Source organism: Perissodus microlepis, chromosome 6 (genome assembly GCF_051167445.1).
Source record: "Perissodus microlepis isolate ML-2025 ecotype Zambia chromosome 6, ASM5116744v1, whole genome shotgun sequence".
Classification (NCBI taxonomy): Eukaryota; Metazoa; Chordata; class Actinopteri; order Cichliformes; family Cichlidae; genus Perissodus; species Perissodus microlepis.
In genome coordinates, this window is record NC_140466.1 from 29,068,639 (window position 1) to 29,083,503 (window position 14,865).

Sequence of the window (14,865 nt, forward strand, 5' to 3'; positions counted from 1 at the left end):
CAGTGGTGGAAAGACTCTTTCTTGCACCGAGGTCTGCTTATTGTAAATATCTTGTACTCGTTTTTACACGTTTTAATGTCAAAGTTGGCCTTTGTGCTTTTTCAGTGTTGTAAAGACTCTTTCTTGCACTGAGGTCTGCTTATTGTAAATATCTTGTACTTGTTTTAATGTCAAAGTTGGCCTTTGTGCTTTTTCAGTGGTGGAAAGACTCTTTCTTGCACTGAGGTCTGCTTATTGTAAATATCTTGTACTTGTTTTTACACCTTTTCATGTCAAAGTTGGCCTCTTTGCTTTTTCAGTGTTGTAAAGACTCTTTCTTGCACTGAGGTCTGCTTATTGTAAATATCTTGTACTTGTTTTAATGTCAAATTTGGCCTTTGTGCTTTTTCAGTGGTGGAAAGACTCTTTCTTGCACTGAGGTCTGCTTATTGTAAATATCTTGTACTTGTTTTAATGTCAAATTTGGCCTCTGTGCTTTTTCAGTGTTGTAAAGACTCTTTCTTGCACTGAGGTCTGCTTATTGTAAATATCTTGTACTTGTTTTTACACCTTTTCATGTCAAAGTTGGCCTCTGTGCTTTTTCAGTGGTGGAAAGACTCTTTCTTGCACTGAGGTCTGCTTATTGTAAATATCTTGTACTTGTTTTTACACCTTTTAATGTCAAAGTTGGCCTCTGTGCTTTTTCAGTGTTGGAAAGACTCTTTCTTGCACTGAGGTCTGCTTATTGTAAATATCTTGTACTTGTTTTTACACCTTTTAATGTCAAAGTTGGCCTTTGTGCTTTTTCAGTGTTGGAAAGACTCTTTCTTGCACCGAGGTCTGCTTATTGTAAATATCTTGTACTTGTTTTTATACCTTTTCATGTCAAAGTTGGCCTCTGTGCTTTTTCAGTGGTGGAAAGACTCTTTCTTGCACTGAGGTCTGCTTATTGTAAATATCTTGTACTTGTTTTTACACGTTTTAATGTCAAAGTTGGCCTTTGTGCTTTTTCAGTGGTGGAAAGACTCTTTCTTGCACTGAGGTCTGCTTATTGTAAATATCTTGTACTTGTTTTTACACGTTTTAATGTCAAAGTTGGCCTTTGTGCTTTTTCAGTGTTGTAAAGACTCTTTCTTGCACTGAGGTCTGCTTATTGTAAATATCTTGTACTTGTTTTTACACCTTTTCATGTCAAAGTTGGCCTCTGTGCTTTTTCAGTGTTGTAAAGACTCTTTCTTGCACTGAGGTCTGCTTATTGTAAATATCTTGTACTTGTTTTAATGTCAAATTTGGCCTTTGTGCTTTTTCAGTGGTGGAAAGACTCTTTCTTGCACTGAGGTCTGCTTATTGTAAATATCTTGTACTTGTTTCAATGTCAAATTTGGCCTTTGTGCTTTTTCAGTGGTGGAAAGACTCTTTCTTGCACTGAGGTCTGCTTATTGTAAATATCTTGTACTTGTTTTTACACCTTTTCATGTCAAAGTTGGCCTCTGTGCTTTTTCAGTGTTGTAAAGACTCTTTCTTGCACTGAGGTCTGCTTATTGTAAATATCTTGTACTTGTTTTAATGTCAAATTTGGCCTTTGTGCTTTTTCAGTGGTGGAAAGACTCTTTCTTGCACTGAGGTCTGCTTATTGTAAATATCTTGTACTTGTTTTAATGTCAAATTTGGCCTCTGTGCTTTTTCAGTGTTGTAAAGACTCTTTCTTGCACTGAGGTCTGCTTATTGTAAATATCTTGTACTTGTTTTTACACCTTTTCATGTCAAAGTTGGCCTCTGTGCTTTTTCACTGGTGGAAAGACTCTTTCTTGCACTGAGGTCTGCTTATTGTAAATATCTTGTACTTGTTTTTACACCTTTTCATGTCAAAGTTGGCCTCTGTGCTTTTTCAGTGGTGGAAAGACTCTTTCTTGCACTGAGGTCTGCTTATTGTAAATATCTTGTACTTGTTTTTACACCTTTTCATGTCAAAGTTGGCCTCTGTGCTTTTTCAGTGGTGGAAAGACTCTTTCTTGCACTGAGGTCTGCTTATTGTAAATATCTTGTACTTGTTTTAATGTCAAATTTGGCCTTTGTGCTTTTTCAGTGGTGGAAAGACTCTTTCTTGCACTGAGGTCTGCTTATTGTAAATATCTTGTACTTGTTTTTACACGTTTTAATGTCAAAGTTGGCCTTTGTGCTTTTTCAGTGGTGGAAAGACTCTTTCTTGCACTGAGGTCTGCTTATTGTAAATATCTTGTACTCGTTTTTACACGTTTTAATGTCAAAGTTGGCCTTTGTGCTTTTTCAGTGTTGTAAAGACTCTTTCTTGCACTGAGGTCTGCTTATTGTAAATATCTTGTACTTGTTTTAATGTCAAATTTGGCCTTTGTGCGTTTTCAGTGGTGGAAAGACTCTTTCTTGCACTGAGGTCTGCTTATTGTAAATATCTTGTACTTGTTTTTACACCTTTTCATGTCAAAGTTGGCCTCTTTGCTTTTTCAGTGTTGTAAAGACTCTTTCTTGCACTGAGGTCTGCTTATTGTAAATATCTTGTACTTGTTTTAATGTCAAATTTGGCCTTTGTGCTTTTTCAGTGGTGGAAAGACTCTTTCTTGCACTGAGGTCTGCTTATTGTAAATATCTTGTACTTGTTTTAATGTCAAAGTTGGCCTTTGTGCTTTTTCAGTGGTGGAAAGACTCTTTCTTGCACTGAGGTCTGCTTATTGTAAATATCTTGTACTTGTTTTAATGTCAAATTTGGCCTCTGTGCTTTTTCAGTGTTGTAAAGACTCTTTCTTGCACTGAGGTCTGCTTATTGTAAATATCTTGTACTTGTTTTTACACGTTTTAATGTCAAAGTTGGCCTTTGTGCTTTTTCAGTGTTGTAAAGACTCTTTCTTGCACTGAGGTCTGCTTATTGTAAATATCTTGTACTTGTTTTAATGTCAAATTTGGCCTTTGTGCTTTTTCAGTGGTGGAAAGACTCTTTCTTGCACTGAGGTCTGCTTATTGTAAATATCTTGTACTTGTTTTAATGTCAAATTTGGCCTTTGTGCTTTTTCAGTGGTGGAAAGACTCTTTCTTGCACTGAGGTCTGCTTATTGTAAATATCTTGTACTTGTTTTTACACCTTTTCATGTCAAAGTTGGCCTCTGTGCTTTTTCAGTGTTGTAAAGACTCTTTCTTGCACTGAGGTCTGCTTATTGTAAATATCTTGTACTTGTTTTAATGTCAAATTTGGCCTTTGTGCTTTTTCAGTGGTGGAAAGACTCTTTCTTGCACTGAGGTCTGCTTATTGTAAATATCTTGTACTTGTTTTAATGTCAAATTTGGCCTCTGTGCTTTTTCAGTGTTGTAAAGACTCTTTCTTGCACTGAGGTCTGCTTATTGTAAATATCTTGTACTTGTTTTTACACCTTTTAATGTCAAAGTTGGCCTCTGTGCTTTTTCAGTGGTGGAAAGACTCTTTCTTGCACTGAGGTCTGCTTATTGTAAATATCTTGTACTTGTTTTTACACCTTTTAATGTCAAAGTTGGCCTCTGTGCTTTTTCAGTGTTGGAAAGACTCTTTCTTGCACTGAGGTCTGCTTATTGTAAATATCTTGTACTTGTTTTTACACCTTTTAATGTCAAAGTTGGCCTTTGTGCTTTTTCAGTGTTGGAAAGACTCTTTCTTGCACCGAGGTCTGCTTATTGTAAATATCTTGTACTTGTTTTTACACCTTTTCATGTCAAAGTTGGCCTCTGTGCTTTTTCAGTGGTGGAAAGACTCTTTCTTGCACTGAGGTCTGCTTATTGTAAATATCTTGTACTTGTTTTTACACGTTTTAATGTCAAAGTTGGCCTTTGTGCTTTTTCAGTGGTGGAAAGACTCTTTCTTGCACTGAGGTCTGCTTATTGTAAATATCTTGTACTTGTTTTTACACGTTTTAATGTCAAAGTTGGCCTTTGTGCTTTTTCAGTGTTGTAAAGACTCTTTCTTGCACTGAGGTCTGCTTATTGTAAATATCTTGTACTTGTTTTAATGTCAAATTTGGCCTTTGTGCTTTTTCAGTGGTGGAAAGACTCTTTCTTGCACTGAGGTCTGCTTATTGTAAATATCTTGTACTTGTTTTTACACCTTTTCATGTCAAAGTTGGCCTCTGTGCTTTTTCAGTGTTGTAAAGACTCTTTCTTGCACTGAGGTCTGCTTATTGTAAATATCTTGTACTTGTTTTAATGTCAAATTTGGCCTTTGTGCTTTTTCAGTGGTGGAAAGACTCTTTCTTGCACTGAGGTCTGCTTATTGTAAATATCTTGTACTTGTTTTAATGTCAAATTTGGCCTCTGTGCTTTTTCAGTGTTGTAAAGACTCTTTCTTGCACTGAGGTCTGCTTATTGTAAATATCTTGTACTTGTTTTTACACCTTTTCATGTCAAAGTTGGCCTCTGTGCTTTTTCAGTGTTGTAAAGACTCTTTCTTGCACTGAGGTCTGCTTATTGTAAATATCTTGTACTTGTTTTTACACGTTTTAATGTCAAAGTTGGCCTTTGTGCTTTTTCAGTGGTGGAAAGACTCTTTCTTGCACTGAGGTCTGCTTATTGTAAATATCTTGTACTTGTTTTTACACGTTTTAATGTCAAAGTTGGCCTTTGTGCTTTTTCAGTGGTGGAAAGACTCTTTCTTGCACTGAGGTCTGCTTATTGTAAATATCTTGTACTTGTTTTTACACCTTTTAATGTCAAAGTTGGCCTCTGTGCTTTTTCAGTGTTGTAAAGACTCTTTCTTGCACTGAGGTCTGCTTATTGTAAATATCTTGTACTTGTTTTTACACCTTTTAATGTCAAAGTTGGCCTCTGTGCTTTTTCAGTGTTGGAAAGACTCTTTCTTGCACTGAGGTCTGCTTATTGTAAATATCTTGTACTTGTTTTTACACCTTTTAATGTCAAAGTTGGCCTTTGTGCTTTTTCAGTGTTGTAAAGACTCTTTCTTGCACCGAGGTCTGCTTATTGTAAATATCTTGTACTTGTTTTTACACCTTTTCATGTCAAAGTTGGCCTCTGTGCTTTTTCAGTGGTGGAAAGACTCTTTCTTGCACTGAGGTCTGCTTATTGTAAATATCTTGTACTTGTTTTTACACGTTTTAATGTCAAAGTTGGCCTTTGTGCTTTTTCAGTGGTGGAAAGACTCTTTCTTGCACTGAGGTCTGCTTATTGTAAATATCTTGTACTTGTTTTTACACCTTTTAATGTCAAAGTTGGCCTCTGTGCTTTTTCAGTGTTGGAAAGACTCTTTCTTGCACTGAGGTCTGCTTATTGTAAATATCTTGTACTTGTTTTTACACGTTTTAATGTCAAAGTTGGCCTTTGTGCTTTTTCAGTGTTGGAAAGACTCTTTCTTGCACTGAGGTCTGCTTATTGTAAATATCTTGTACTTTTTTTTACACCTTTTCATGTCAAAGTTGGCCTCTGTGCTTTTTCAGTGTTGTAAAGACTCTTTCTTGCACTGAGGTCTGCTTATTGTAAATATCTTGTACTTGTTTTTACACCTTTTAATGTCAAAGTTGGCCTTTGTGCTTTTTCAGTGTTGTAAAGACTCTTTCTTGCACTGAGGTCTGCTTATTGTAAATATCTTGTACTTGTTTTAATGTCAAATTTGGCCTTTGTGCTTTTTCAGTGGTGGAAAGACTCTTTCTTGCACTGAGGTCTGCTTATTGTAAATATCTTGTACTTGTTTTAATGTCAAATTTGGCCTCTGTGCTTTTTCAGTGTTGTAAAGACTCTTTCTTGCACTGAGGTCTGCTTATTGTAAATATCTTGTACTTGTTTTTACACCTTTTCATGTCAAAGTTGGCCTCTGTGCTTTTTCAGTGTTGTAAAGACTCTTTCTTGCACTGAGGTCTGCTTATTGTAAATATCTTGTACTTGTTTTTACACGTTTTAATGTCAAAGTTGGCCTTTGTGCTTTTTCAGTGGTGGAAAGACTCTTTCTTGCACTGAGGTCTGCTTATTGTAAATATCTTGTACTTGTTTTTACACGTTTTAATGTCAAAGTTGGCCTTTGTGCTTTTTCAGTGGTGGAAAGACTCTTTCTTGCACTGAGGTCTGCTTATTGTAAATATCTTGTACTTGTTTTTACACCTTTTAATGTCAAAGTTGGCCTCTGTGCTTTTTCAGTGTTGTAAAGACTCTTTCTTGCACTGAGGTCTGCTTATTGTAAATATCTTGTACTTGTTTTTACACCTTTTAATGTCAAAGTTGGCCTCTGTGCTTTTTCAGTGTTGGAAAGACTCTTTCTTGCACTGAGGTCTGCTTATTGTAAATATCTTGTACTTGTTTTTACACCTTTTAATGTCAAAGTTGGCCTTTGTGCTTTTTCAGTGTTGTAAAGACTCTTTCTTGCACCGAGGTCTGCTTATTGTAAATATCTTGTACTTGTTTTTACACCTTTTCATGTCAAAGTTGGCCTCTGTGCTTTTTCAGTGGTGGAAAGACTCTTTCTTGCACTGAGGTCTGCTTATTGTAAATATCTTGTACTTGTTTTTACACGTTTTAATGTCAAAGTTGGCCTTTGTGCTTTTTCAGTGGTGGAAAGACTCTTTCTTGCACTGAGGTCTGCTTATTGTAAATATCTTGTACTTGTTTTTACACCTTTTAATGTCAAAGTTGGCCTCTGTGCTTTTTCAGTGTTGGAAAGACTCTTTCTTGCACTGAGGTCTGCTTATTGTAAATATCTTGTACTTGTTTTTACACGTTTTAATGTCAAAGTTGGCCTTTGTGCTTTTTCAGTGTTGGAAAGACTCTTTCTTGCACTGAGGTCTGCTTATTGTAAATATCTTGTACTTTTTTTTACACCTTTTCATGTCAAAGTTGGCCTCTGTGCTTTTTCAGTGTTGTAAAGACTCTTTCTTGCACTGAGGTCTGCTTATTGTAAATATCTTGTACTTGTTTTTACACCTTTTAATGTCAAAGTTGGCCTTTGTGCTTTTTCAGTGTTGTAAAGACTCTTTCTTGCACTGAGGTCTGCTTATTGTAAATATCTTGTACTTGTTTTTACACCTTTTCATGTCAAAGTTGGCCTCTGTGCTTTTTAAGTGGTGGAAAGACTCTTTCTTGCACTGAGGTCTGCTTATTGTAAATATCTTGTACTTGTTTTTACACGTTTTAATGTCAAAGTTGGCCTTTGTGCTTTTTCAGTGGTGGAAAGACTCTTTCTTGCACTGAGGTCTGCTTATTGTAAATATCTTGTACTTGTTTTTACACGTTTTAATGTCAAAGTTGGCCTTTGTGCTTTTTCAGTGGTGGAAAGACTCTTTCTTGCACTGAGGTCTGTTTATTGTAAATATCTTGTACTTGTTTTTACACGTTTTAATGTCAAAGTTGGCCTTTGTGCTTTTTCAGTGGTGGAAAGACTCTTTCTTGCACTGAGGTCTGTTTATTGTAAATATCTTGTACTTGTTTTTACACGTTTTAATGTCAAAGTTGGCCTTTGTGCTTTTTCAGTGGTGGAAAGACTCTTTCTTGCACTGAGGTCTGCTTATTGTAAATATCTTGTACTTGTTTTTACACGTTTTAATGTCAAAGTTGGCCTTTGTGCTTTTTCAGTGTTGTAAAGACTCTTTCTTGCACTGAGGTCTGCTTATTGTAAATATCTTGTACTTGTTTTAATGTCAAATTTGGCCTTTGTGCTTTTTCAGTGGTGGAAAGACTCTTTCTTGCACTGAGGTCTGCTTATTGTAAATATCTTGTACTTGTTTTTACACCTTTTAATGTCAAAGTTGGCCTTTGTGCTTTTTCAGTGTTGGAAAGACTCTTTCTTGCACTGAGGTCTGCTTACTGTAAATATCTTGTACTTGTTTCAATGTCAAAGTTGGCCTTTGTGCTTTTTCAGTGGTGGAAAGACTCTTTCTTGCACTGAGGTCTGCTTATTGTAAATATCTTGTACTTGTTTTTACACCTTTTCATGTCAAAGTTGGCCTCTGTGCTTTTTCAGTTTTGTAAAGACTCTTTCTTGCACTGAGGTCTGCTTATTGTAAATATCTTGTACTTGTTTTAATGTCAAATTTGGCCTTTGTGCTTTTTCAGTGTTGTAAAGACTCTTTCTTGCACTGAGGTCTGCTTATTGTAAATATCTTGTACTTGTTTTTACACCTTTTCATGTCAAAGTTGACCTCTGTGCTTTTTCAGTGTTGTAAAGACTCTTTCTTGCACTGAGGTCTGCTTATTGTAAATATCTTGTACTTGTTTTTACACGTTTTAATGTCAAAGTTGGCCTTTGTGCTTTTTCAGTGGTGGAAAGACTCTTTCTTGCACTGAGGTCTGCTTATTGTAAATATCTTGTACTTGTTTTTACACGTTTTAATGTCAAAGTTGGCCTTTGTGCTTTTTCAGTGGTGGAAAGACTCTTTCTTGCACTGAGGTCTGCTTATTGTAAATATCTTGTACTTGTTTTTACACGTTTTAATGTCAAAGTTGGCCTTTGTGCTTTTTCAGTGTTGGAAAGACTCTTTCTTGCACCGAGGTCTGCTTATTGTAAATATCTTGTACTTGTTTTTACACCTTTTAATGTCAAAGTTGGCCTCTGTGCTTTTTCAGTGGTGGAAAGACTCTTTCTTGCACTGAGGTCTGCTTATTGTAAATATCTTGTACTTGTTTTTACACCTTTTCATGTCAAAGTTGGCCTCTGTTCTTTTTCAGTGTTGTAAAGACTCTTTCTTGCACTGAGGTCTGCTTATTGTAAATATCTTGTACTTGTTTTTACACCTTTTCATGTCAAAGTTGGCCTCTGTGCTTTTTCAGTGTTGTAAAGACTCTTTCTTGCACTGAGGTCTGCTTATTGTAAATATCTTGTACTTGTTTTTACACCTTTTCATGTCAAAGTTGGCCTCTGTGCTTTTTCAGTGTTGTAAAGACTCTTTCTTGCACTGAGGTCTGCTTATTGTAAATATCTTGTACTTGTTTTAATGTCAAATTTGGCCTTTGTGCTTTTTCAGTGGTGGAAAGACTCTTTCTTGCACTGAGGTCTGCTTATTGTAAATATCTTGTACTTGTTTTTACACCTTTTAATGTCAAAGTTGGCCTTTGTGCTTTTTCAGTGTTGGAAAGACTCTTTCTTGCACTGAGGTCTGCTTACTGTAAATATCTTGTACTTGTTTCAATGTCAAAGTTGGCCTTTGTGCTTTTTCAGTGGTGGAAAGACTCTTTCTTGCACTGAGGTCTGCTTATTGTAAATATCTTGTACTTGTTTTTACACCTTTTCATGTCAAAGTTGGCCTCTGTGCTTTTTCAGTTTTGTAAAGACTCTTTCTTGCACTGAGGTCTGCTTATTGTAAATATCTTGTACTTGTTTTAATGTCAAATTTGGCCTTTGTGCTTTTTCAGTGTTGTAAAGACTCTTTCTTGCACTGAGGTCTGCTTATTGTAAATATCTTGTACTTGTTTTTACACCTTTTCATGTCAAAGTTGACCTCTGTGCTTTTTCAGTGTTGTAAAGACTCTTTCTTGCACTGAGGTCTGCTTATTGTAAATATCTTGTACTTGTTTTTACACGTTTTAATGTCAAAGTTGGCCTTTGTGCTTTTTCAGTGGTGGAAAGACTCTTTCTTGCACTGAGGTCTGCTTATTGTAAATATCTTGTACTTGTTTTTACACGTTTTAATGTCAAAGTTGGCCTTTGTGCTTTTTCAGTGGTGGAAAGACTCTTTCTTGCACTGAGGTCTGCTTATTGTAAATATCTTGTACTTGTTTTTACACCTTTTAATGTCAAAGTTGGCCTCTGTGCTTTTTCAGTGTTGGAAAGACTCTTTCTTGCACTGAGGTCTGCTTATTGTAAATATCTTGTACTTGTTTTTACACCTTTTAATGTCAAAGTTGGCCTTTGTGCTTTTTCAGTGTTGGAAAGACTCTTTCTTGCACCGAGGTCTGCTTATTGTAAATATCTTGTACTTGTTTTTACACCTTTTAATGTCAAAGTTGGCCTCTGTGCTTTTTCAGTGGTGGAAAGACTCTTTCTTGCACTGAGGTCTGCTTATTGTAAATATCTTGTACTTGTTTTTACACGTTTTAATGTCAAATTTGGCCTTTGTGCTTTTTCAGTGGTGGAAAGACTCTTTCTTGCACTGAGGTCTGCTTATTGTAAATATCTTGTACTTGTTTTTACACGTTTTAATGTCAAAGTTGGCCTTTGTGCTTTTTCAGTGGTGGAAAGACTCTTTCTTGCACTGAGGTCTGCTTATTGTAAATATCTTGTACTTGTTTTTACACGTTTTAGTGTCAAAGTTGGCCTTTGTGCTTTTTCAGTGTTGTAAAGACTCTTTCTTGCACTGAGGTCTGCTTATTGTAAATATCTTGTACTTGTTTTAATGTCAAATTTGGCCTTTGTGCTTTTTCAGTGGTGGAAAGACTCTTTCTTGCACTGAGGTCTGCTTATTGTAAATATCTTGTACTTGTTTTTACACCTTTTCATGTCAAAGTTGGCCTCTGTGCTTTTTCAGTGTTGTAAAGACTCTTTCTTGCACTGAGGTCTGCTTATTGTAAATATCTTGTACTTGTTTTAATGTCAAATTTGGCCTTTGTGCTTTTTCAGTGGTGGAAAGACTCTTTCTTGCACTGAGGTCTGCTTATTGTAAATATCTTGTACTTGTTTTAATGTCAAATTTGGCCTCTGTGCTTTTTCAGTGTTGTAAAGACTCTTTCTTGCACTGAGGTCTGCTTATTGTAAATATCTTGTACTTGTTTTTACACCTTTTCATGTCAAAGTTGGCCTCTGTTCTTTTTCAGTGTTGTAAAGACTCTTTCTTGCACTGAGGTCTGCTTATTGTAAATATCTTGTACTCGTTTTTACACCTTTTAATGTCAAAGTTGGCCTTTGTGCTTTTTCAGTGGTGGAAAGACACTTTCTTGCACTGAGGTCTGCTTATTGTAAATATCTTGTACTTGTTTTTACACGTTTTAATGTCAAAGTTGGCCTTTGTGCTTTTTCAGTGGTGGAAAGACTCTTTCTTGCACTGAGGTCTGCTTACTGTAAATATCTTGTACTTGTTTCAATGTCAAAGTTGGCCTTTGTGCTTTTTCAGTGGTGGAAAGACACTTTCTTGCACTGAGGTCTGCTTATTGTAAATATCTTGTACTTGTTTTAATGTCAAAGTTGGCCTTTGTGCTTTTTCAGTGGTGGAAAGACTCTTTCTTGCACTGAGGTCTGCTTATTGTAAATATCTTGTACTTGTTTTTACACCTTTTAATGTCAAAGTTGGCCTTTGTGCTTTTTCAGTGGTGGAAAGACTCTTTCTTGCACTGAGGTCTGCTTATTGTAAATATCTTGTACTTGTTTCAATGTCAAAGTTGGCCTCTGTGCTTTTTCAGTGTTGTAAAGACTCTTTCTTGCACTGAGGTCTGCTTATTGTAAATATCTTGTACTTGTTTTAATGTCAAATTTGGCCTTTGTGCTTTTTCAGTGGTGGAAAGACTCTTTCTTGCACTGAGGTCTGCTTATTGTAAATATCTTGTACTTGTTTTTACACCTTTTCATGTCAAAGTTGGCCTCTGTGCTTTTTCAGTGTTGTAAAGACTCTTTCTTGCACTGAGGTCTGCTTATTGTAAATATCTTGTACTTGTTTTAATGTCAAATTTGGCCTTTGTGCTTTTTCAGTGGTGGAAAGACTCTTTCTTGCACTGAGGTCTGCTTATTGTAAATATCTTGTACTTGTTTTAATGTCAAATTTGGCCTCTGTGCTTTTTCAGTGTTGTAAAGACTCTTTCTTGCACTGAGGTCTGCTTATTGTAAATATCTTGTACTTGTTTTTACACCTTTTCATGTCAAAGTTGGCCTCTGTTCTTTTTCAGTGTTGTAAAGACTCTTTCTTGCACTGAGGTCTGCTTATTGTAAATAACTTGTACTTGTTTTTACACCTTTTAATGTCAAAGTTGGCCTTTGTGCTTTTTCAGTGGTGGAAAGACACTTTCTTGCACTGAGGTCTGCTTATTGTAAATATCTTGTACTTGTTTTTACACGTTTTAATGTCAAAGTTGGCCTTTGTGCTTTTTCAGTGGTGGAAAGACTCTTTCTTGCACTGAGGTCTGCTTATTGTAAATATCTTGTACTTGTTTTTACACGTTTTAATGTCAAAGTTGGCCTTTGTGCTTTTTCAGTGGTGGAAAGACTCTTTCTTGCACTGAGGTCTGCTTATTGTAAATATCTTGTACTTGTTTTTACACGTTTTAATGTCAAAGTTGGCCTTTGTGCTTTTTCAGTGTTGTAAAGACTCTTTCTTGCACTGAGGTCTGCTTATTGTAAATATCTTGTACTTCTTTTAATGTCAAATTTGGCCTTTGTGCTTTTTCAGTGGTGGAAAGACTCTTTCTTGCACTGAGGTCTGCTTATTGTAAATATCTTGTACTTGTTTTTACACCTTTTCATGTCAAAGTTGGCCTCTGTGCTTTTTCAGTGTTGTAAAGACTCTTTCTTGCACTGAGGTCTGCTTATTGTAAATATCTTGTACTTGTTTTAATGTCAAATTTGGCCTTTGTGCTTTTTCAGTGGTGGAAAGACTCTTTCTTGCACTGAGGTCTGCTTATTGTAAATATCTTGTACTTGTTTTAATGTCAAATTTGGCCTCTGTGCTTTTTCAGTGTTGTAAAGACTCTTTCTTGCACTGAGGTCTGCTTATTGTAAATATCTTGTACTTGTTTTTACACCTTTTCATGTCAAAGTTGGCCTCTGTTCTTTTTCAGTGTTGTAAAGACTCTTTCTTGCACTGAGGTCTGCTTATTGTAAATAACTTGTACTTGTTTTTACACCTTTTAATGTCAAAGTTGGCCTTTGTGCTTTTTCAGTGGTGGAAAGACACTTTCTTGCACTGAGGTCTGCTTATTGTAAATATCTTGTACTTGTTTCAATGTCAAAGTTGGCCTTTGTGCTTTTTCAGTGGTGGAAAGACTCTTTCTTGCACTGAGGTCTGCTTACTGTAAATATCTTGTACTTGTTTCAATGTCAAAGTTGGCCTTTGTGCTTTTTCAGTGGTGGAAAGACACTTTCTTGCACTGAGGTCTGCTTATTGTAAATATCTTGTACTTGTTTTAATGTCAAAGTTGGCCTTTGTGCTTTTTCAGTGGTGGAAAGACTCTTTCTTGCACTGAGGTCTGCTTATTGTAAATATCTTGTACTTGTTTTTACACCTTTTAATGTCAAAGTTGGCCTTTGTGCTTTTTCAGTGGTGGAAAGACTCTTTCTTGCACTGAGGTCTGCTTATTGTAAATATCTTGTACTTGTTTCAATGTCAAAGTTGGCCTCTGTGCTTTTTCAGTGTTGTAAAGACTCTTTCTTGCACTGAGGTCTGCTTATTGTAAATATCTTGTACTTGTTTTAATGTCAAATTTGGCCTTTGTGCTTTTTCAGTGGTGGAAAGACTCTTTCTTGCACTGAGGTCTGCTTATTGTAAATATTCTTGTACTTGTTTTAATGTCAAATTTGGCCTTTGTGCTTTTTCAGTGTTGTAAAGACTCTTTCTTGCACTGAGGTCTGCTTATTGTAAATATCTTGTACTTGTTTTTACACCTTTTCATGTCAAAGTTGACCTCTGTGCTTTTTCAGTGTTGTAAAGACTCTTTCTTGCACTGAGGTCTGCTTATTGTAAATATCTTGTACTTGTTTTTACACGTTTTAATGTCAAAGTTGGCCTTTGTGCTTTTTCAGTGGTGGAAAGACTCTTTCTTGCACTGAGGTCTGCTTATTGTAAATATCTTGTACTTGTTTTTACACGTTTTAATGTCAAAGTTGGCCTTTGTGCTTTTTCAGTGGTGGAAAGACTCTTTCTTGCACTGAGGTCTGCTTATTGTAAATATCTTGTACTTGTTTTTACACCTTTTAATGTCAAAGTTGGCCTCTGTGCTTTTTCAGTGTTGGAAAGACTCTTTCTTGCACTGAGGTCTGCTTATTGTAAATATCTTGTACTTGTTTTTACACCTTTTAATGTCAAAGTTGGCCTTTGTGCTTTTTCAGTGTTGGAAAGACTCTTTCTTGCACCGAGGTCTGCTTATTGTAAATATCTTGTACTTGTTTTTACACCTTTTAATGTCAAAGTTGGCCTCTGTGCTTTTTCAGTGTTGGAAAGACTCTTTCTTGCACTGAGGTCTGCTTATTGTAAATATCTTGTACTTGTTTTTACACGTTTTAATGTCAAAGTTGGCCTTTGTGCTTTTTCAGTGGTGGAAAGACTCTTTCTTGCACTGAGGTTTGCTTATTGTAAATATCTTGTACTTGTTTTTACACGTTTTAATGTCAAAGTTGGCCTTTATGCTTTTTCAGTGGTGGAAAGACTCTTTCTTGCACTGAGGTCTGCTTATTGTAAATATCTTGTACTTGTTTTTACACGTTTTAATGTCAAAGTTGGCCTTTGTGCTTTTTCAGTGTTGTAAAGACTCTTTCTTGCACTGAGGTCTGCTTATTGTAAATATCTTGTACTTGTTTTAATGTCAAATTTGGCCTTTGTGCTTTTTCAGTGGTGGAAAGACTCTTTCTTGCACTGAGGTCTGCTTATTGTAAATATCTTGTACTTGTTTTTACACCTTTTAATGTCAAAGTTGGCCTTTGTGCTTTTTCAGTGGTGGAAAGACTCTTTCTTGCACTGAGGTCTGCTTATTGTAAATATCTTGTACTTGTTTTTACACCTTTTAATGTCAAAGTTGGCCTTTGTGCTTTTTCAGTGGTGGAAAGACACTTTCTTGCACTGAGGTCTGCTTATTGTAAATATCTTGTACTTGTTTTTACACCTTTTCATGTCAAATTTGGCCTCTGTGCTTTTTCAGTGGTGGAAAGACTCTTTCTTGCACTGAGGTCTGCTTATTGTAAATATCTTGTACTTGTTTTAATGTCAAATTTGGCCTTTGTGCTTTTTCAGTGGTGGAAAGACTCTTTCTTGCACTAAGGTC

At 36.1% G+C, this 14,865-nt stretch overlaps 1 long non-coding RNA gene across 1 annotated transcript; it reads left to right on the forward strand.

Moving 5' to 3' along the window:
• The first annotated feature begins 35 nt into the window (after positions 1–35).
• Positions 36–12,804, forward strand: LOC146385881 (uncharacterized). Its single transcript, XR_014800535.1, has 2 exons — positions 36–2,001; positions 2,094–12,804. It is a non-coding gene; the product is annotated as an uncharacterized LOC146385881 (long non-coding RNA).
• Positions 12,805–14,865: the final 2,061 nt, after the last annotated feature.